The sequence below is a fragment of the Aedes albopictus genome, chromosome 3, assembly GCF_035046485.1.
Source record: "Aedes albopictus strain Foshan chromosome 3, AalbF5, whole genome shotgun sequence".
Taxonomy (NCBI): Eukaryota; Metazoa; Arthropoda; class Insecta; order Diptera; family Culicidae; genus Aedes; species Aedes albopictus.
The window spans coordinates 201,614,566-201,635,753 of record NC_085138.1 but is presented as its reverse complement, the minus strand read 5'-3'; the positions used below and the strand labels follow the sequence as shown (position 1 = coordinate 201,635,753).

The 21,188-nt window shown below is 40.5% G+C and overlaps 1 protein-coding gene across 1 annotated transcript in view; it reads left to right on the top strand.

The window, feature by feature from the left end:
- The window catches only part of LOC109406330 (uncharacterized), a gene marked incomplete at its 3' end in the record, with an annotated part of 119,088 nt that overhangs the window by 1,193 nt on the left and 96,707 nt on the right, over positions 1-21,188 (top strand).

The following is a 21,188-nucleotide window of genomic DNA, read 5'->3' as shown; positions in this document are numbered from 1 at the left end:
ATATGCTATTTTCTAATAAAACTTGTATGTTAATATCAATTTTAAGTCAAATCTATGTTCGATAAGCCTACCATGAATGAATAAAAGTATTTTGTGAGTCATCTGCTATGCAAGGCGTTGGGGGGAGGCGTTTTTTGAAGGACATTTTATTTTTATCGGGATTTAATACACATCCGAAATTATCGATTTTATGTAAAATCTGCCACAATTGACATATAAACCTTCAAAAATCCTTCAAATATATTTGCTCAATTGATTTACGTCAAAAGTTCTTTCACTGAAACAGAATTGTAGCGTCCTCAGCCATTGAAAGACGTGGATCCCACAGTGATCAACTTCACCCCGCTGATCAACTACCTCCAGATTACGGTACCGTGTACTCTCGTACTTTTTCCGTAAGTAATTGACATTTGTATAATTGACAGCATTTTAAGGAGCCGATGCTGTAGCATAGTGGTTTCGCAGCGCGGTGTCACGAACACTAATGTAAATCTACTGGTTGAAAATATGCCCATTTGATTTTGCTGGGAACAGCTGATCTATGTTTATTATTTTCAACCAGTAACTCAAGTGGTGTTCGTGTAATGCAGCGTGTACGTACACGCAACACTACTAAAAGCAGAAACCACTATGGATACATACTAGGGTGCCAATGGAACGTATGGGAAAAATTTGACCATCGAATTTCAAAAACGGGTAGTGCTCAAAAGTTTCGTCTCCTCAAAAAAAGTCTCCATGCAAAATTTCAGCTCAATCGGACTTCACTAAGGGGTGGCCCAAAGCGGTCAAAGTTTGGCTGTTTTGAAACACGAAAAATATCCCAAGGTAGGGATACATGAAAATTTCGAAATCGAAAATTTTTTTTTGATGCCAAATGCCTTAAATGTGCATGAAACGTCGAGATCTGGTGTTATCTCAAAAATTTTTTTTTGGAAAAAATTGACTTTTTGGACTTAGAAAATTTTTGAGTTGGGGGAGTGAAATTAATTTGAAATGGAGGAATTGAATTAAGTTGCTGAAATATTCATAGCAATAGTACTGGAACATGTCTTATATTATCGTTGGTAAAACGAAATATTTGGCATAAATCGTTAGTTTAGATGTTAATCGACCAATATACACTTTAATTGCTTTAAAAAATAATTTCCATGCTTAATGGCTTTCAGTCAAAAAAGCCCAAAATCACATATTTTGCCCTATAAATTGAGGTATAGCTCAAAATCCTGACGTGCTGTAGCAAATCTGAGCCCAGATTCGGATTCAGCGACCCAAAAACTGTCAGAGACACATAAGTTTGCTTTTGAGACAGACCAAATTTTTTTTTTAATAAGTTCGCTTCTAAGACAAAAAATGTTTCGCTGTGCAATAATTCTTTTGTGTGCTGACTGCCTTGTACAAATGAGTGCAGTTCAAGTGTAGAAATGTCGTTTGATTCGATTATGGATTTACCAGACACATTTTTTGATTATATGATATCAAAATATGGCTGAAAAGATATTTCGATTACTATCCAAAAACTGCAGATGTTTCAAGAACCCTTTATGTACTGCTTTGGCAACTTCTTCGTCAACAGCCTTGTAGATTTTGAGCGATCCTATCAAACATGTTTGTGCCTATGAACTTCAGACATTACGTATGTCGAACATACCATTTCGGTTGGTTATCCGAAAAACATCAACATTCGAGGAGATGAACCAGCCATAGGCTGAAAATCTCGATAATATATAAAAAAATCAACATTCGAGTTGATTTTATCAAATTAAGGTCATTGTTTACAGAAATTGCAGCACACGAAGACAGAAACCAGTTTTTCAATATATTTTTACAATGAATACGATAAATCGTGCTAACTTTTGTTAAGCTGGCTTAGGTAACGCAAAAGTGTGTCGGTAAAGGAACATTTTTAGTGAATAAATATTTTTTCCCATCTATCTCGTATTATGGAAAGCAGTGATCATAGAGGTCTTTCTTTTGTCATCGTGTGTTTAATTCCAACGTTAAATTATTGTATGTTTTTGTATCACGTTAGTGTTTAGGTTCACTCACCACCCTAATGCAAAATAAGTGAACCCTAATGCAAAATAAGTGAACCACCCTAACGATATATGATATATAATATGCTAGCAGTTGCCAACGATGATATAAAACATGTTCCAACACCCCAACTCAAAAATTTTCGAAGTCCAAAAAGTCAATTTTTTTCCAAAAAAAATTTTTTGAGATAACACCAGATCTCGACGTTTCATGCACTTTTAAGGCATTTGGCATCAAAAAAAAAATTTCGATTTCGAAATTTTCATGTATCCCTACCTTGGGATATTTTTCGTGTTTCAAAACAGCCAAACTTTGACCGCTTTGGGCCACCCCTTAGCGAAGTCCGATTGAGCTGAAATTTTGCATGGGGAATTTTTTTGAGGAGACGAAACTTTTGAGCACTACCCGTTTTTGAAATTCGAAAATTCGATTTTCATTGGCACCCTAATACATACATACATACATACATTTATTTGCTCAACATCACATTTAAAACAAAACATAATCAACAATAGTACCGTAAACTGGGGTGTAGTTGATCAGTGGGGTGACCTGATCACTCAATTATCCACGGATATCGACTTTCAAGGAAGCTATCATTCTATTCAATGACGTCAATGGAAATGACGAATGATTAAAATATAATTGTTGCTTCCATGAGAGTCGATATCCGCGGATAATTGAATAATCAGGTTCACCCCATTGTTCAACTACACCCCTGTTTACGGTACCGTGATTTCGGGTGAAATTTATCACTTTTCGCAGTTTTTGGCGCCTATTTTTTTTTTAATAAATGGCGATATGGTTAATCTCAATGCTTTAAATCAAGTACGACCACGGGTTTCATCAGTCAACAAGGAAAAAACTTTTACTACAAATCGTATAATAATCAAATATCATTTGAACTGAAAAATAAAAAAAAAATACTTTCGGGGTAAAATTGATCAGTAAATGAAATGCCTTGGTACAGGGGTTCTCAAGCTTTTCTTCCTTGCGACCCACTTATGATTGTAATAAAGTTTTGACGACCCTCCAGCAAGTTTTTCAAAAACATATAACTAATTGTAAAAAAAATTGAAATAATTTAAGTGCATTTTCATGTCCAATGAAGGCTTGTGATCAGTTTGCGTTATCAACACCAATTCTTGATAAAGAATGAAGATTTTTATTTGCAGCGCTTATTTGGTTTCCAAAAAAAAAAATGCTCTAGCAATCAGTTTGAGTGTACTTTATGTCTCAAAAACTTGGGATAAAAAATAATAACAATTACTAATACACATTTAACCATTTAGTTCGAAAAAGGCAGACAATTAAACGTTCCATAATAAATACAAAATTTCCCATAAATAATTCGAAAAGTCCCAGTGAAGAAACAGGGGTGCAAGCAGTAATAAATTAGAAAAGTTCCATAAACAAATAAAAAAATGCATACATAAATCAAAACAGAAAACGCCTGAAAGTATGCAATTTTTACACTAAATACGATATAACTTCCGGAAAAGTGCAATTGTATGCATACATTTCAATATTTATAGAACTTTTGATGACGAAATCGGGTTTAGCAAATACTTAGCAGCTAGAAACATTCATTCGAATATTCATTACATGTGCGATACAGCTACGGCAGCAAAAGTTTAGAAGTGTCTTTAAAGTTCGCCCAACACGCAGTTTCGGAAAATATTGAATTTAATACAGAATTATGTGACTGATTAGCTGTAAAACATGTAAATTCATCATTCAATAACCCTTGAGCCAAATGATGGTCACTTTCTAAAAAATATTTTAAGTTTAAAGCGTTATTTTTAATAAACAAAAATGGTACTTACGTCCACCAATTCCACCTCACTGATCAATTTCACCCGAAACCACGGTACGCCACAATACTTGGTTTGCGGCTGCCGTCCATCCTCGGTCACGCCCAATGCTCGCCAAGTCACGTTCCATCTGGTCCGCGCATCGTGCTCTCTGCGCTCCACGCCTTCTTGTGCCAACCGGATCAGTTATTACGAACACCAACTTTTCAGGGTTGTTGTCCGGCATTCTTGCAACATGCCCTACCCACCGTATCCTTTCGGCTTTGGTTACCTGGGTTCGCTGTATTTACAGCGAGCTCGTGGTTCATCCATCTCCGCCACACACCATTTCCTGCACACCGTCGAAGATCCCTAACACGCGTCGCTCGAAAACTCCGAGTGCTTGCAGGTCCTCCTCTAACATGGTTCATGTTTCGTGTTCGTAGAGGACCACCGCTCTTATCAGCGTTTTCTATATGGTGCACTTGGTGCGTGGGTGAATCTTTTTAGACCACAGCTTTTTCTGGAGCTCATAGTAGGCACAGCTCCACTGATCATGTGCCTTCGTATTTCACGGCTAGCATTGTTGTCAGCCATCAGTAAGGATCTGAGGTAGACGAATTCCTCCACCAAGTCGAAGGTATCCCTGCCTATCGTCGCATTACTACCTAGACGGACCCAGTCGTGTTCGGTTCCACCTGCCAGCATGTATTTTGTTTTTGCCGCATTGCTGGTGAATGCTGACCTTTGCTGCTTCGCATTTCAGGCGGGTGTAAAGTTCTGCCACCGTTCCAAATGTTCTGGCGATAACGTCCGTATCATCCGCAAAGCACACAAATTGAACGGATTTTATGAAAATCGTACCCCGGCTGTTGAGCCCGGCTTGTCGCATTAAACGTTCTAAAGCGATGTAGAGGAGAGGGGCATGAGAGTCTCTGTCACCTTGTCGCAATTTCCAGCGAGATTCGAATGAACTGGATAGTTTACCTGAAACGCTAACGCAGTTTTGCACACCGTCAATCATTGCTTTAATCAGTCTATCAGTCAGCTTCCCAGGAATGCCATTCTCGTCCATGATTTTCCATAGCTCTGTGTGGTCGATACCGTCGTATGCCACTTTAAAGTGGATAAACAGGTGGTGAGTTGGGACCTGGTATTCACGGCATTTCTGGAGGATTTGCCGTACGATGTAGCCGGCTTGATAACTTCCCACGAGCTCATTCGTTTTAGGTGACAGATGACGCTAGATGATTTGGGATAGCATTCAAAATAGTGATCGCTCTGAAGTTCTCACATTCCAAATGAGTCCATCTTGATGAGTTCAGCTGCGATACCATCCTTACCAGCTGCTTTGTTGGTTTTGAGCTGGTTATGGCATCCTTAACTTCCCTCAGCGTGGAAGTTGGCTCATTTACGTCCTCTGCTGCATTGGCGTAGTCGTTCCCTACGTTGTCGAGGTCTCCCGTGCTAACGTCCTCCACGCCACTCAGGTTTTCGTCAAAGCTTTCGATCACCTCACGTTCGTTCGTCAAGAGGTCTCCGTTCTTATCTCTGCATATTTCGGCTCGCGGCCCGAAGCCGTTGCGGGATGCTTTGGGCTTCTCGTAGAACTTCCGTGTTTGATGGGAACGGCACAGCAGTTCCATTTCCTCGCACTCTGCTTCTTCCAGGTGGTGCTTTTTCCCCCAGAAGAGATGGGTCTGCCACTTCCGCTTCTGTTCGCAACGTATCACGTTCTGCTGGGTTCCTTGCTGCAGCATTACCGCTCGTGCTACGTTCTTTTCGTCCAAAATCGCACTCCACTCCTCGTCGAACCATTCGTTTCGTCGACTCCTTACCATGTAGCCAAAGCCAATGGTGCTTTTACTGTTCTCCAGCAGTGCTCTTGAGGGACCACCCTCGTGTGGCAACGCTGCCTTGATATTTTGCGCGTATGCTGAGGCGACATCCGGTTGCTTCGGTCGCACAAGGTTGTACCGTGGCGGTCGCCGGTACCGTACATTATTGATGACGGAGAGTTTTGGTGGACGCAGTTTGACCATCACCAAATAGTGGTCGGAGTCGATGTTAGTACCACGATAGGTCCTGACGTCGATAATGTTGGAGAAGTGCCGTCCGTCAATCAGAACGTGGTCGATTTGCGATTCCGTCTGCTGTGATGATCTCTAGGTGTAACGAAACGATGACGGAGCTGTGTTGAAAAAACGTGCTATGTATGGCCATGTTTTTGGAGGCGGAAAAATCAATAAGTCGTAGGCCGTTTTCGTTCGTCAGATCTTAACGGTGTGTTTATTCCCTTAGGTACGTGAATCAAACATTTACCAGCTAAGTTTCATTTATGTAATTGATTACATTTGCAGATCACAGCGTACAATCTATGGATATAAATTGTTCCAAAGCAATACGTTTATCAGAACTTGTGACGAAGCGAATCAAGGCGATGAATATTATCTCCTTCTCGGTACCTGTGAGGTGGGATTTTATCGAGTTTACCTTTTTCTGGTTACTGCACCTTGTCTAGACGATGAAGAAATCAGAGAAGTTAAGGACATAGTTGCTGGGGTTACAAAATGGCAGCGAGTATGGCCGCCACTCTCTCTCTCTTATACCTCCCTCCCCTCACCCTAGTCATCGAGTAGCGCGGAAGTAAGAGAACAAATCCTCAAAATTATACGTGCTTCCCTTCTAAAAATGCACCTAGGTTGCTACTGGTGGTAGAAAACTATATTTTTCGTCCGTCGGGAAGTACTGCATTGCATTTTTCACAACCTTTTCACGATTTCGTGCCAAAATGTAGCACACACTGCACTTTTTTTTCTTCGACAAGTGTGTCCCACCTTTTTAAGATAATTTTTTATTAGTCTTTCAAACAACACAGCACTGTAATAAGTTGATCGATTACGCGAAATTGTCCTCACTTTCGCCTGACCTACCGTTTATCGCGAAAAACTTACGCGTTTTCCACTTTTGTGGTCGAAAACCCGGATTAATTTTCATCGCGGTTCGCTAACACGGAAAAGCGTACCGTAAAACTGAGTGGTATTGTTCAACGTACGGAGAAAATTGATTAAACCGCAGTTCATGTTTATCACGAAACAATGCTGTTATTTTGGTAATCTTTTTAACTATTTTAAATATCATACAGCCAATATGATTTCAATAGATAACAGAACAATCGTTCGCTGTTTATGAGTTGAAATTACATCAATCAATGTCACCCCATAACACGGTTGTTTTCTACGGTCAGAGAGAAAAAGTACGAGAGAAGAGAGGAGAGAGTTGTCAACAAAAACGTAAATAAAGTGGTGCACAATGCGATAATTGGTGAAAATATTGGGCAATGTAGAGATTTAAATAAATTTAAAAATGTTTTATAAGAACAAATTGTGTTGGTGGGCATATGCAATAAATCAAATGTGTGCCAAAATTCAAAGGTACAACTGCTATTTATATTACAGCTCTTTTTGGAACTTTTTTGTTAGTTTATTTGTCCAAGTCACACTACACTGTGCACCGTCTGATTTGTTTGTTTTGAGTAGGTGGTTGAGAGGGTTGTTAGAGCGGGACCCAAGCTTATTATTATGATCTCGAGCAACCTTCACCTTAAACCTTCTTAAAATCATGCATGGTAAACTGAAGAGTTCGTTGATTGTGTATTCTAACATCTACAACAGCGATGCAAGCAATGCGACTTTCCCACTATCGCTAGCACGACAAAAAAAACCATCGAAGCGTGGCATTCCCATAATAAAATCTTGCCGGCCAAATGACGACGGCCTTCAGACATTCCGGAGCTTCTTCAGTTACTGTCTTAGACGCCTGCCACGCCATCCAATTCAACTACAACAACATGCGCGCAGATTCGCATAAGATAACAGCATAGGAAAGAATAATAAAACTATCGCATCGTCCGTCGTCGTCGTGAAATCTGTTGCCGAGGCCGGCTTTGACGGTGTACCTTTTTAAAAACCCCGGCGAAATGTGTGCGGTGCGCCCTAGCCATGCCGGGTCGGGCTGGGTCGGGGGGCAACATAATAGCGGTTCTGGGGCATGGTGCAGAAGAAAAAGCACGCCATCCCCAAGATTAAATGAATAAATATTTTGAACACCGCCGGAGGAACGGTCCTCGAACCAGGCCAGCAGGGGAGGGCAAGGGAGGCTGCTCGTCCCACGTGAACCTGTTTGAGGTAAAACGCTTTGGCCGGTCGGGATACCTACTTCATGTAGCATAGTCGGCCCGGCTCGTACTGGCTGACCTGACTGGGAGAGATGAATTTTTTCGCTCTCTGTTCAATCAATGACCAGTGGAACAGTGTTTGTGGGAATGCGGAGTAGACTGGTTGGAACATTTTGAATTTTTGATGATACCATCGAATACATTGAATAAAATATTGGGTTGGTATAAGAATGAGAATTTTGGAGTTTGTTGTTTTTGTTATCTTCTGTTTGTTTTGTTAGACGGGCTTGGTGATCTAGTGGCTATCTCTTCTGATTGGTATTCAGAAGGTCCTGGGTTCAATTTCTGGCTCGTCCCGTTCCTCCTACTGTAACTAGCTGCCTGCCAACTACTTACCCGTACAAGCTAGCAGCAGCAAGAAACTCCTCGAACTGGGTCTCAGAGTCGGCTTACTACTGGGTGATCAAGGGACGCGTGACAAAGTATGGAAAACACAAGAATTTTCATGTTCTTTAAACATTTATTTGCCCTATTCTGTGGCGTGTGGGTGTGTGGTTCACATTTTTGTGTGGTGTGTACAAGAGAGGGGATCGATCACTGTACTCACTGTTGTACTACTCCGGCGCTGGCCCACACGGTTACGCACGATTGCGATAGCCCTACCGTGGGGCCGGAATCTCGCCGCGGGGTGGCTCGGGGATGTCCATTGGTCCGGAATGGCATCGGAATCGGTCTAGCGGGCTTTGCTGGAATCGTTAGTGGTGCTAGGCGTCTTCTCTCATTGGCGATATCGGCACGGCCCAGGACGATACCGGAGAGACCGTGCCGAGAGAGGACCCTCCTTGACAATTCCCGAGGGAATTGTCCGAATGCGGACGAGAGATCGTCTTTGGCTGTTAGACTCGGAAGCCATTTTGACTTCCGAGTCGACCCGTGTGAGGCCGTATTTTATAATACGGGAAGAGGTCCTATGGATTAGAATTACCGTCAGGGGATCAAATGACCAAAACTTAGATTACGTTACCTGAACGGTACACTATGGGCCAGACATCAAAATTTCGCGACAAAATTCAAAAAAGTTTTTTTTTTAAGATCAATCAATTTTCATATATGTATGATTGTTTGGGCTATGTTTGATTGTAAACCGACTGATTTTTTTTTTATTTATATCAAAATTGAATCGTTTTTTTTGTATGAAGAAACTTCTTATAAGCGAAAACTCTTCAAGTTTAAATTACAATTTTGCAATGTTTACTCAAATTGTACAGTTTATTTGCCAATTTGTTCAAAAAGTAGAAGTATTCGACCGTATTCGACATGCAACCGATCTAGGAAGCTAGGAGACTCTTCTTTTTCGGATGCTACCGAACTTTTTTGCGATAATTTGCGAGAAACCAAGATGTAGATCATTCTTTAAGGGCATGCGTTAATTTTACAATGTTTTTCGCTGTGTTTTAATAACCATCCACTCTTAGATTTGCCATTACGACCCAATCTCTTTATAGCTTGCGAAACAATACACATAGCAACATACTTCTATTATTCTAGAAGGTTTCGTTTCAGGTAAGACTGTGATTGTAGACGTTTAAATCAATATCACACACTTACTCAAAGTGCAAAGTTTCGGTACATCAATTCGTGTGGTCAATTATGATTTTTAATAATCTCAATGTATGCATAGATGTCATGTATGTATAGATTTTGGTGAAAAAATTCGCTGCTCAGGTGTTTCAGATGTCCGGCATTTGGCAGAATGCCACTTGGCCGAATTATGTTCAAAATAGTTCAGAGACCTCTTTTCACATTCTAGCTGCCAATTTAATCATCATTATTTTTTCTTCTTCCTTCCTCCAATCATTGACTATTCTTTCTTATTTTACAATTCAGGAACTAATCCCTTAAAACTGTCAATATTTTATCAGAGATTTTCCTCCTTTTAATCAAAGGGGATTATTTTGAGATATACTGACGTGGTGAACAGTGGCACGATCGTTTCTTCTTCAGCCAAACGGCATTCAGCCAAATGACACTCGGCCAAATGTCTTGGAGTCGGTATTTGAACAATACATTGTGTTCGCTCTTCGATCATATGTACAAGTGGGATTTGCGATTAGGGAAAATATCTTATAATATTTGAAATGCCGTGTCATTGATAGGCTCCGTAGCTAAGTCGGTAAAGCACTTGTGTAGCATATAAGGGTCGTGAGTTAAAATCTCACTTGAGCTGTGGATTTGTTCCTAATTTCACTAATAATGTATCCATCTGTACATATGTATGTACGTTGAGTTTATTAAAAATTCTAATTATGATTGATATACCGAAACTTTGCACATTGAGTAAGTCTGTGGTCTTGATTTAAAAGCTTATAATCACATTTATATTTGAAACAAAACCTTCCAGAATGAAAGTTGTTTATTGCTTTGTATATTGTTTCGCAAGCCATAAAGTCATAGCGTCGTGATGGCAAGAGTGGATGATTATTGGAGCACAGCGAAAAATATTGTAAAATTTAAGCAAGCACTAAAATCATTCTAACTTGGCTTCCCGCAAATTCCCGCAAAAAAGTCCGGTAGAATTCGAAAAAGTGGAGTCTAAACTAGCATCCTAGAGCAGTTGCATGTCGAATACGGTCGAATACTCCTACTTTTTGAATACATTGCACTAAGGGCCAGAATCGTAATCTAGCGGAACTAAATTAATTACTCCAAAACGAAGCATTTCCGACACATGGTGTCTTCGACAAAGTTTTTTGCCGTCAGCAGGGGCATCTATTGCTTAGAACGTAATAGTTCGCAACTCGTCCGCATAGGTGGCGCCACCATCTAACTTCTTTGTTTTACGTCCCAGAGACTTGGCGTCTTCAGCAAAGTTGTTTGTTTTGGCAAAATAAACAACTCTCTCTTAGACGTCAAAATTCCACAGCCTACTGTTTTCGAGTTATTTAAAAAATAAAAACCAATCAATGAAAAAACGGTTTTTTAAGCTTATTTTGACATTTTTACTAGAAACCACGTGAGTTTAATTTTTTTCCTAATGCATGTGTGTCAAACCAAACACATTGTATGGGAATATGTTGAATATTATCATTAAAAACTCAAAATAAAAATACAAATTCGTAAAAATAGTGTGAATTTCAAGCCTTAATATCTCACAAAGCGCAAAAAATCGCAACTTCAAATTTTCAGCAAATACGAAGCAATACTAGGTGAACATACTGTAAAAAATTTGGAGAGGTATTTTTTGGTGTTTTTGAGATAATAGCTTTTTAGTAACAGTATAAATATAAGTAGTGTCAGCATGTAACTTTTTTACTGTTACACTTTAGAGAGTTTATGTCTTCGAAAAAGTTGTTCATTTTGACTAAATAAACAACTCTTCCTTAGACGTCAAAATTCCATGGCCTACTGTTTTCGAATTATTGCTTATAAATTAGATTGTATTGAGAAAAAATGACAATTAAACACATTTTCATGCCATAGTATGAACTATTTTTATTGTTTTTACTTTTACGTTACATAGTAGGTCATGAACATGTCAGTTTCGTGGAGCTACAGTTTCACAATCTTAGACCAACGTCCTTTCCTTCCAGGAACAGATCCACGAGCTTTCGACAAGATATTTCGTGCTCTAAAATTCAAAAATGTTGACAAAATTGGTTAAGCATAAAACATTTTGAAAAAGACATGCCAAAAATTAAAAGATATCTTGACCCTTGCTGAAATAGTAAAGTGACATTTGCTTGACCTACTATGTATCGTAAATGTAAAAACAATAAAAAAAAGTTCATAGTATTGCATCAAAATGTGTTTTATATAAGTTTTTATCAATAACATCTAGGTTATATACAATAATTCGAAAACAGTAGGCCGTGGAATTTTGACGTCTAAGAAAGAGTTGTTTATTAAGTCAAAATGAACAACTTTTTCGAAGACATAAACTCTCTAATGTGTAGCAGTAAAAAGTTACATGCTGGCACAATCTATATTAATACTGTTACTAAAAAGCTATTATCTCAAAAACACCAAAAAATACCTCTTTGAATTTTTGGCAGTATGGTCACCTAGTATTGCTTCGTATTTGCTGAAAATTTGAAGTTGCGATTTTTTGCGCTTTGTGAGATATAAAGGCTTGAAATTTACACTATTTTTTCAAATTTGTATTTTTATTTTGAGTTTTTAATGATAATATTCAACATATTCCCGTACAATGTGTTTGGTTTGACACACATGCATTAGGAAAAAATTTAAACTCATATGGTTTCAAGTAAAAATGTCAAAATAAGCTTAAAAAACTATTTTTTCATTGATTGGTTTCTATTTTTTAAATAACTCGAAAACAGTAGGCTGTGGAATTTTGACATCTGAGAAAGAGTTGTTTATTTTGCCAAAATAAACAACTTTGCCGAAGGAACCAAGTCTCTAGGACGTAAAACAAAGAAGTTAGATGGTGGCGCCACCTATGTGGACGAGTTGCGAACTATTACGTTCTAAGCAATAGATGCCCCTACTGATGTCAAACAATTTTGCCGAAGACACCATGTATCAGAAATGCTTCGTTTTGGAGTAATTAATTTAGTTCCGCTAGATTGCGATTCTGGCCCTTAGTGCATTGGCAAATAAACCGTAAAATTTGAGTAAATATTGTAAAATTTATTTTTAAACTTAAAAGCATCGCAATTTGTGCATCAAATATACAAAATATACTAAATTTACTTTTAGGAAATGTATGCGTTATATTTTTAAATCACATTTTTCACCATAAATCACATTTTTCTTAATATTGGTTAAAATCGAGAATTTTCGCTTATAAGAAGTTTCTCCTTACAAAAAACGATACAATTTCGTTACAAATCGAAAAAATCAGTCGGTATATAATCAAGCATAGCCCAAACAATCATACAAATATGAAAATTGATTGATCTTAGAAAAACAACTTTTTGAATTTTGTCGCGAAATTTTGATTTCTGGCCCATAGTGCGGTAGTAGGCCGTTGCCCCAAATCCCACCATCGGAAAAGAAGGGGGGGGGGGGGGTAGTAGAATCACTACGCGGCACTACTTTTATCCGATCGTAGAGATCGGTGTTTCTCACACGGACGCCTATATACTTCTGCCCAAAAATCTTCAATTTGGAAGATGGAGCGCCCATGCGACAAAACTCCCGGCCATGACACACATAAACATAAAATCATAATGGCCATCCACTACGCCCTTCAGCAATGCTGAGTTGAAATAGTTTGGTAGCGGAGTAACCCTCTCAGTCGTGTAGGGCCTTCTGATTTATATTACAAAAAAAAACATGAAATTTCTGCCAACATTCGGCTCATACAACTAATAAAAATCTAAGGATGTAACCGACAGGTTACACTACTTTGTATCTTTCTATATACTTTCTTCCTCCTTTCTAAATATACAACCTATGTACATTCATATGTTCGTTCATAGCCATCGCTAGAACCAGAAACGGATTGAAAAAAAAAACCCTTTCCCTTCCTTCCAACTTTTACTAGTAGAAATAGTAGAAAAGTGCCTATGTTTTTCTAGAAAATCGTCTATATCTTTTGAACGGAATGACGTAGCAACATTATCAGCGCACGAAAATGTGCGTTTTTGTAAGCTCTAAAAGTAGTTCTTTGACGACTTTGATGAGAAAATTGAAGCAAAAAAGTTAGAGCGATAAAACGATTTGTTCAAGCGTCACCCTATGAAAACTATGGGAAAATGCTCCAAATTTCGGCAAAACAGTTTTTTTCGCTTTATCTTTTTCATTTCAAGTTTCACATCAAAGTCGTCAAAGAACCACTTTTAAGAGTAGTGTGCGGTAGTTCGGCAGCAGCAAAGCTTCGCGCGCGCTGGCTTTGCTAGATTTTTGAGATTTTTCTTCTTTGCGGGGCTCCGACGACGACGACGGGACGCCAAGCAGTCAGTAGTGTGCGGTAGTTCGGCAGCAGCAAATCTTCGCGCGCAGGCTTTGCTAGATTTTTGCGATTTTTCTTCTTTGCGGGGCTCCGACGACGACGACGGGACGCCAAGCAGTCAGAAGTTTGCGGTAGTTCGGCAGCAGCAAAGCTTCGCGCGCGCTGGCTTTGCTAGATTTTTGCGATTTTTCTTCTTTGCGGGGCTCCGACGACGACGACGGGACGCCAAGCAGTCAGTAGTTTGCGGTAGTTCGGCAGCAGCAAAGCTTCGCGCGCGCTGGCTTTGCTAGATTTTTGCGATTTTTCTTCTTTGCGGGGCTCCGACGACGACGACGGGACGCCAAGCAGTCAGTAGTTTGCGGTAGTTCGGCAGCAGCAAAGCTTCGCGCGCGCAGGCTTTGCTAGATTTTTGAGATTTTTTTTTTCTTCTCGGTGGGGCTCCGACGACGACGACGGGACGCCAAGCAGTCAGTAGTTTGCGGTAGTTCGGCAGCAGCAAATCTTCGCGCGCAGGCTTTGCTAGATTTTTGCGATTTTTCTTTGCGGGGCTCCGACGACGACGACGGGACGCCAAGCAGTCAGTAGTTTGCGGTAGTTCGGCAGCAGCAAAGCTTCGCGCGCGCTGGCTTTGCTAGATTTTTGAGATTTTTCTTCTTTGCGGGGCTCCGACGACGACGACGGGACGCCAAGCAGTCAGTAGTTTGCGGTAGTTCGGCAGCAGCAAAGCTTCGCGCGCGCAGGCTTTGCTAGATTTTTGAGATTTTTTTTTTCTTCTCGGTGGGGCTCCGACGACGACGACGGGACGCCAAGCAGTCAGTAGTTTGCGGTAGTTCGGCAGCAGCAAAGCTTCGCGCGCGCTGGCTTTGCTAGATTTTTGCGATTTTTCTTCTTTGCGGGGCTCCGACGACGACGACGGGACGCCAAGCAGTCAGTAGTTTGCGGTAGTTCGGCAGCAGCAAAGCTTCGCGCGCGCTGGCTTTGCTAGATTTTTGAGATTTTTCTTCTTTGCGGGGCTCCGACGACGACGACGGGACGCCAAGCAGTCAGTAGTGTGCGGTAGTTCGGCAGCAGCAAATCTTCGCGCGCAGGCTTTGCTAGATTTTTGCGATTTTTCTTTGCGGGGCTCCGACGACGACGACGGGACGCCAAGCAGTCAGTAGTTTGCGGTAGTTCGGCAGCAGCAAAGCTTCGCGCGCGCTGGCTTTGCTAGATTTTTGCGATTTTTCTTCTTTGCGGGGCTCCGACGACGACGACGGGACGCCAAGCAGTCAGTAGTTTGCGGTAGTTCGGCAGCAGCAAAGCTTCGCGCGCGCTGGCTTTGCTAGATTTTTGAGATTTTTCTTCTTTGCGGAGCTCCGACGACGACGACGGGACGCCAAGCAGTTAGTAGTGTGCGGTAGTTCGGCAGCAGCAAATCTTCGCGCGCAGGCTTTGCTAGATTTTTGAGATTTTTTTTTTCTTCTCGGTGGGGCTCCGACGACGACGACGGGACGCCAAGCAGTCAGTAGTGTGCGGTAGTTCGGCAGCAGCAAAGCTTCGCGCGCAGGCTTTGCTAGATTTTTGTGATTTTTTTTTTTCTTCTCGGTGGGGCTCCGACGACGACGACGGGACGCCAAGCAGTCAGTAGTTTGCGGTAGTTCGGCAGCAGCAAAGCTTCGCGCGCGCTGGCTTTGCTAGATTTTTGCGATTTTTCTTCTTTGCGGGGCTCCGACGACGACGACGGGACGCCAAGCAGTCAGTAGTGTGCGGTAGTTCGGCAGCAGCAAATCTTCGCGCGCAGGCTTTGCTAGATTTTTGCGATTTTTCTTTGCGGGGCTCCGACGACGACGACGGGACGCCAAGCAGTCAGTAGCAGGGTTGTTAACGTTAATCAACGATTAACGCCGTTAACGTTAACTTTTATCCAAATCAACGTCAACGCCGGTGCGTTAATTTTCTCGGCAATTAACGTTAACGTTAACGGGTTGCGTTGAATCAACGTCAACGGAAGCCGTTGATTTAATCGTTGAAAATCGTGCGATTTATGCTGCTGTGTATCATCAGGGGCCCACATAGCCCTTTCGTGACGGAGCTCAAAAAAGTGAAATTTCCATACAAATTGGTCAAATTTGAATCTCCAGAACTCTTGAACTTTTTTACATATCAATACTTTTTCTTTGGCATTTGCTAGAGTTACTTCTTGTCGTTCGGTTCCTAGCTTTGTCCACCTAGATAAATGAAAAAGAAAAAAAATGCGACAGATAAAACTTTTTCATGTTTTACAATTTTTGCTCACTTTTTGTTTAACTTGTTGTGATAAATTTCACACTCATCATAAACAAAAGTTTTTTTACACTCATGAAAGTATAAGTAATGGTTCAATCATCAAAACAATTTACATCAGGTAAACCAAAGACTAGACAGTTGAAAAAATTACACAAAATTGTTATTGCTAACAGCACAATTGTGCTGGTTCGTCACGAAAGGGATAGCCGATACCGTAAACGCGCGGGTATTCAGCACGATCATGCTGTGGGTGACAGATACGTAGGTCCAGGAACTTTTCGTAATAAAATTTTCCTTGGCTTTTTTAGGCATAGAGTATCTTCGTACGTGCACGAATGCAAAACGGATCATGGGTAGGGAAATAATAAATTAATCAATTATGAGATGAACACAAGGATGAACAAATAAATTTTTAGAGTTTTTGTACGATCCGCAATGCGTCTTTTGGTTTTTACAATTTCTGAATGCTGATGGGGATTTCTTCTACTGTACCGCCTTTTTAGTCGAGCAGGATCGATACATATATTTTACTGGTATCAGAAGTTCAGCAGGACATCAACGATCAGGCTGCCATACATACCAACTAGCTAACTCCCGATCTCTCACTGGTTATCATTGCATCGCATGGTCCACTGCACGAATTTATGCTGGCCTGTTTGCTCTCACAGAACATTTGACGTTTGGGAGGTGCCGGCATTGCTTAAACGTCAGATTTTCTGTAAGAGTAAGCAGGCCAGCATAAATTCGTGCAGTGGACCATTGCCATCGATTAACCCGTGGCCACGTGTAATCTACGACTTAATGTCAATCACAGCAGGCATGCATATGTCAAATGCCAGTGTTGTTTAAAGCAATTTTCTCATCGAATCTACCTGAGTTAATTAATTTGGTCTGGTCAGAAAATCAAGAAATTCCTTCAAGATGTTTTTGAATTTTGAAAATTTCTGGATTACAGAAGACATTCCAGATTCTCAAGAGCTCAAGACTTAATTATTGGAAGATCTGGGACTTCAAGCAGAACCAAAATGCTGAAAAATGATCGAGAACTGAATAGTCAAGCTCCGAAATTTTACTTGTCTCCGGCTTAACCTCCAAGGTAGGTACCTCCTACGAAAATTCTATGGAAAAACCTCTGCATTGTTGATCTGTTAGGTGAAATCTAGGAAGATAATTTTTAGCAAGTTTATTTTTTAAATTCTAGGGGTGACTTCAATCGTAAAGGTCTACTTTTTCTACAGAACGATGCATTTATTTATTGTTAATCTTTACGCAAAATCAGACCTCAACGATTGAATTCATCCTTGGCCGAAAATAGAATAAAATACCAGTCGAAGTCATCATCTTACATTTTAAGTTATTTTTTTTTTTTCATTTTGAGTTCGTTCAACTTGACTCATAGGAAGTCTTATATGCTTCATAAACGACTAAATGCTTCGTTACCCAACAAAAGGCGCCCATATTAGTGGACTAATAACTCTTCGCGCACTAGGCAAAGTTCCAATACGTCGCTTAAAGAGTTGCCACATATAATTTTGGGTTAGCTAATGAAACACGGGAGATGTAGTTTGGTCAAAATGGATGCATTATTTGACAAATCCTATCAAGTCAATTTAGAATGGCAGAAATTATGAAGTAAATCTAGCATTTTTCCCTTTTGACTCAATGCTAGCAACTGACTGTAGTTTAAAAGCTTGAGAAGGTTAAGCTAAAACCTAATTTAGAATTATCCCTGATACTCATACACATAATTAACGCACAATTAACGCAGTCGTTGACGTTGAATCAACGCTCCGCGTTAACGTTAACGTTGATCAACGTGCCTGAAAAATCAACGTAAAATTCGTTAATCGTTACAATTAACGTTAACGAATTAACGAAACGGCGTTAATCGTTGATTAACGTTAACAACCCTGGTCAGTAGTGTGCGGTAGTTCGGCAGCAGCAAATCTTCGCGCGCAGGCTTTGCTAGATTTTTGCGATTTTTCTTCTTTGCGGGGCTCCGACGACGACGACGGGACGCCAAGCAGTCAGTAGTTTGCGGTAGTTCGGCAGCAGCAAAGCTTCGCGCGCGCTGGCTTTGCTAGATTTTTGCGATTTTTCTTCTTTGCGGGGCTCCGACGACGACGACGGGACGCCAAGCAGTTAGTAGTGTGCGGTAGTTCGGCAGCAGCAAATCTTCGCGCGCAGGCTTTGCTAGATTTTTGCGATTTTTTTTTCTCTTCTCTCTGCGGGGCTCCGACGGCGGGCGAAGTGTACGGTGGACGCGTCGTGGCTCGAGTCGGTTTCGAATTTTTCGCTTCCCGTCGGCTCTAGTTCTTAATACACTTTGAGTTGATATTTTTTTTTTTGCATTAACACAAAAGAGTGGAAAATGTTAGTTCGGGCTCGCCGGTCGAGGAAAAAATCTGGGCGCCGACAAGTGAGTCGCGTTCAGTGTATTTCTGTGTGGAATAGACTAAAGGTTTCTGCTCCCTAGTGGAGTGGAGACGCGCGATAGAATTTTCTTTTTGGCTAGTTTTTGCGTCGAAAAGTGGTAGATTGTTAACGGCGGTTTGTGTATATTGATCCATTGTCAAATCATATCACCAACCATAGGTGACTCTCGGACTGACAATGTACCTTACCCTACTAACAAAAAATTCCTTCCTGAGACAAACGTGGAGATGCAGCGATTCGCGGTCTTTTTAACAACGTTTGTCTTACTAACATTCCCTCCCATCCTCGATGACCGTAAGGACGTGGCCGGCGCCGTTATTGACCCTATTAAAGTTGAGAGCTCTCGAACTGTGTACATTGAGAATAGTAAGCTAGTCCCAAGCCCTATTCATTGGTTCCTTGTGCAATTTCGATTGCTCTGGTCAATCACGGAGTAGCAACTACGAATTGTGCGGTCATCTATGCTCTATGCTCATGCTCATGCTCAAAGTCGTCAAAGAACCACTTTTAAAGCTTTCAGAAACGCACATTTTCGTGCGCGGAGAATGTTGCTACTTCATTCCGTTCAAAAGATATAGACGGTTTTCTACAAAAAATAGGCACTTTTCTACTATTTTTTCTTGAGTTACCGGCTGTTCGAGTCCGTATGAAGTTGATCATCAATATTAACTTCTTTTCTCGATCAGCCTAGATAGCTGTGTAGTGTCGGTAGCGATTGTCTCAATTGGCTAAGAATAACACTACGGACCGCCTGTTCCGGTGGTAAGAATCCACCAACAGGTGACCCCTAATTTATGGTGTGATGCGGCTTTATGCTTACCGTGCCTAGGAATGAATGGCTAGGGGGGTCTAATAAAAACCTAACCGCAAACGGAGCCTGTGGAGTACCAGGGTGCCCTCCACAGTATGTAGCCCTTACTGCGCCAACCGGAGCAATGGTGCCAAGGGCGTAGCCAGCTTTTCGGCCAGAGGGGGGCGAGCACCCTTAAACTGAAAACTACTTTGCAGTAACAAGGAGTTCAAATACTTCATCATTAAAAAAAATAAAAGTGAAGTATGAAATATGGGTGATTAACAGGAATGGTTCAATGGAAGAATCATATATGATTATAATCCAGAGGAATTCCTCAAGATATTGCTTCAGGAATTTCTTAACAAATGCCATCATGAATTTGAATTTATCCAGCAGTTTCTCCAGAAATTTCTTTAATATTTTTCCAGGTTATTTTAATGTAGATATTCCAGAAGAAATCACCTTCGGAAAACTTGCAGTAATTCCGTTGGGAATACTTTCAGAAATTTCTTCAATAATTCCTCCAGAAGTTTTATTACAAATTTCACCATGCATTCTTTTGAGAATTTCCCCAGTAATTCTTTACAAATATTATTCTTAATTCCACCAGAAATCCGTTTGAGAAGCTCCAGAAAATACTTTAAGAAATTCTCTGGGAATTCTTTCAAAAATTCCAATCAATCTAAGATTCCTTTCCATGAGGAATACCCCAAGAAATTTTTGGAGAAATTTCTTCGAAAAATCCTTTAATGAATTCCTTCGGAATTACGGGAAAAAATTCTTTGAAAATTTCTAAAGGAATTCCTTTGGAAATTCCTGGAGGAATATCTTTGGAAGTTGCTAGAGGAATGCATTCGGAAATTTTTAAAGGAATCAATTAAAAATAATTTCAGGAATTTATTTCGAAAATCCATGAGGAATTCCACCTGAAATTCCTTGACAAATTCTTCATAAATTTCATGAGGAATTCCTTCATTTCTAAAGCTCCTTGAGAAATTCCTTAAGACATTCCTTCGAGAGTTCTTCTACGATTCCCTTTAGAAGATTCTTCGGGAATTCCTTGAGGATTTTTTTTGAAATAGATTTAGAATATTCCTTGAGGAACTCCTTCGGAGTTTTCGTGAGGAATTCTTCCGAAAATTCCTTGAGGAATGCCTTCAAAAATTCTAGGAGGAATTCATCCGGAAATTTCTGTGAGAATTCCTTCCCAAATTCCTGAAGCAATTCTTTCGAAAATATTGAAAAAAAATCACTAAAAGTCTCTTGAGATATCCCTCCTGAAATTCCATAAGGAATTTCTTTAAAAATCTTTCAAAACTTCCTTGGAAAAATATTTCGAAAATTCCTGAAGAAATGCTTTTTGTGATTTTTTATTTCCTAGAGGAACTCATTCGGGCCCATATAGCCGAGGCGGTAGACGCACGGGTATTCAGCATGACCATGCTGAGGGTGACGGGTTCGATTCCCGGTCGGTCCAAGATCTTTTCGTAAAGGAAATTTCCTTGACTTCCTTGGGCATAGAGTATCTTCGTGCCTGCCACACGATATACACATGCAAAATGGTCATTGGCAGAGGAAGCTCTCAGTTAATAACTGTGGAAGTGCTCATAGAACACTAAGCTGAGAAGCAGGCTTTGTCCCAATGAGGACGTTACGCCAAGAAGAGAGAGAGAGGAACTCATTCGGAAATTCTTTGAAGAGTTCCTTTAAAAATGCCTTGATAAGCAAAATTCGGAAATTGTTGAAGGAGTTCGTTTGGAATTTTTTTTTTTT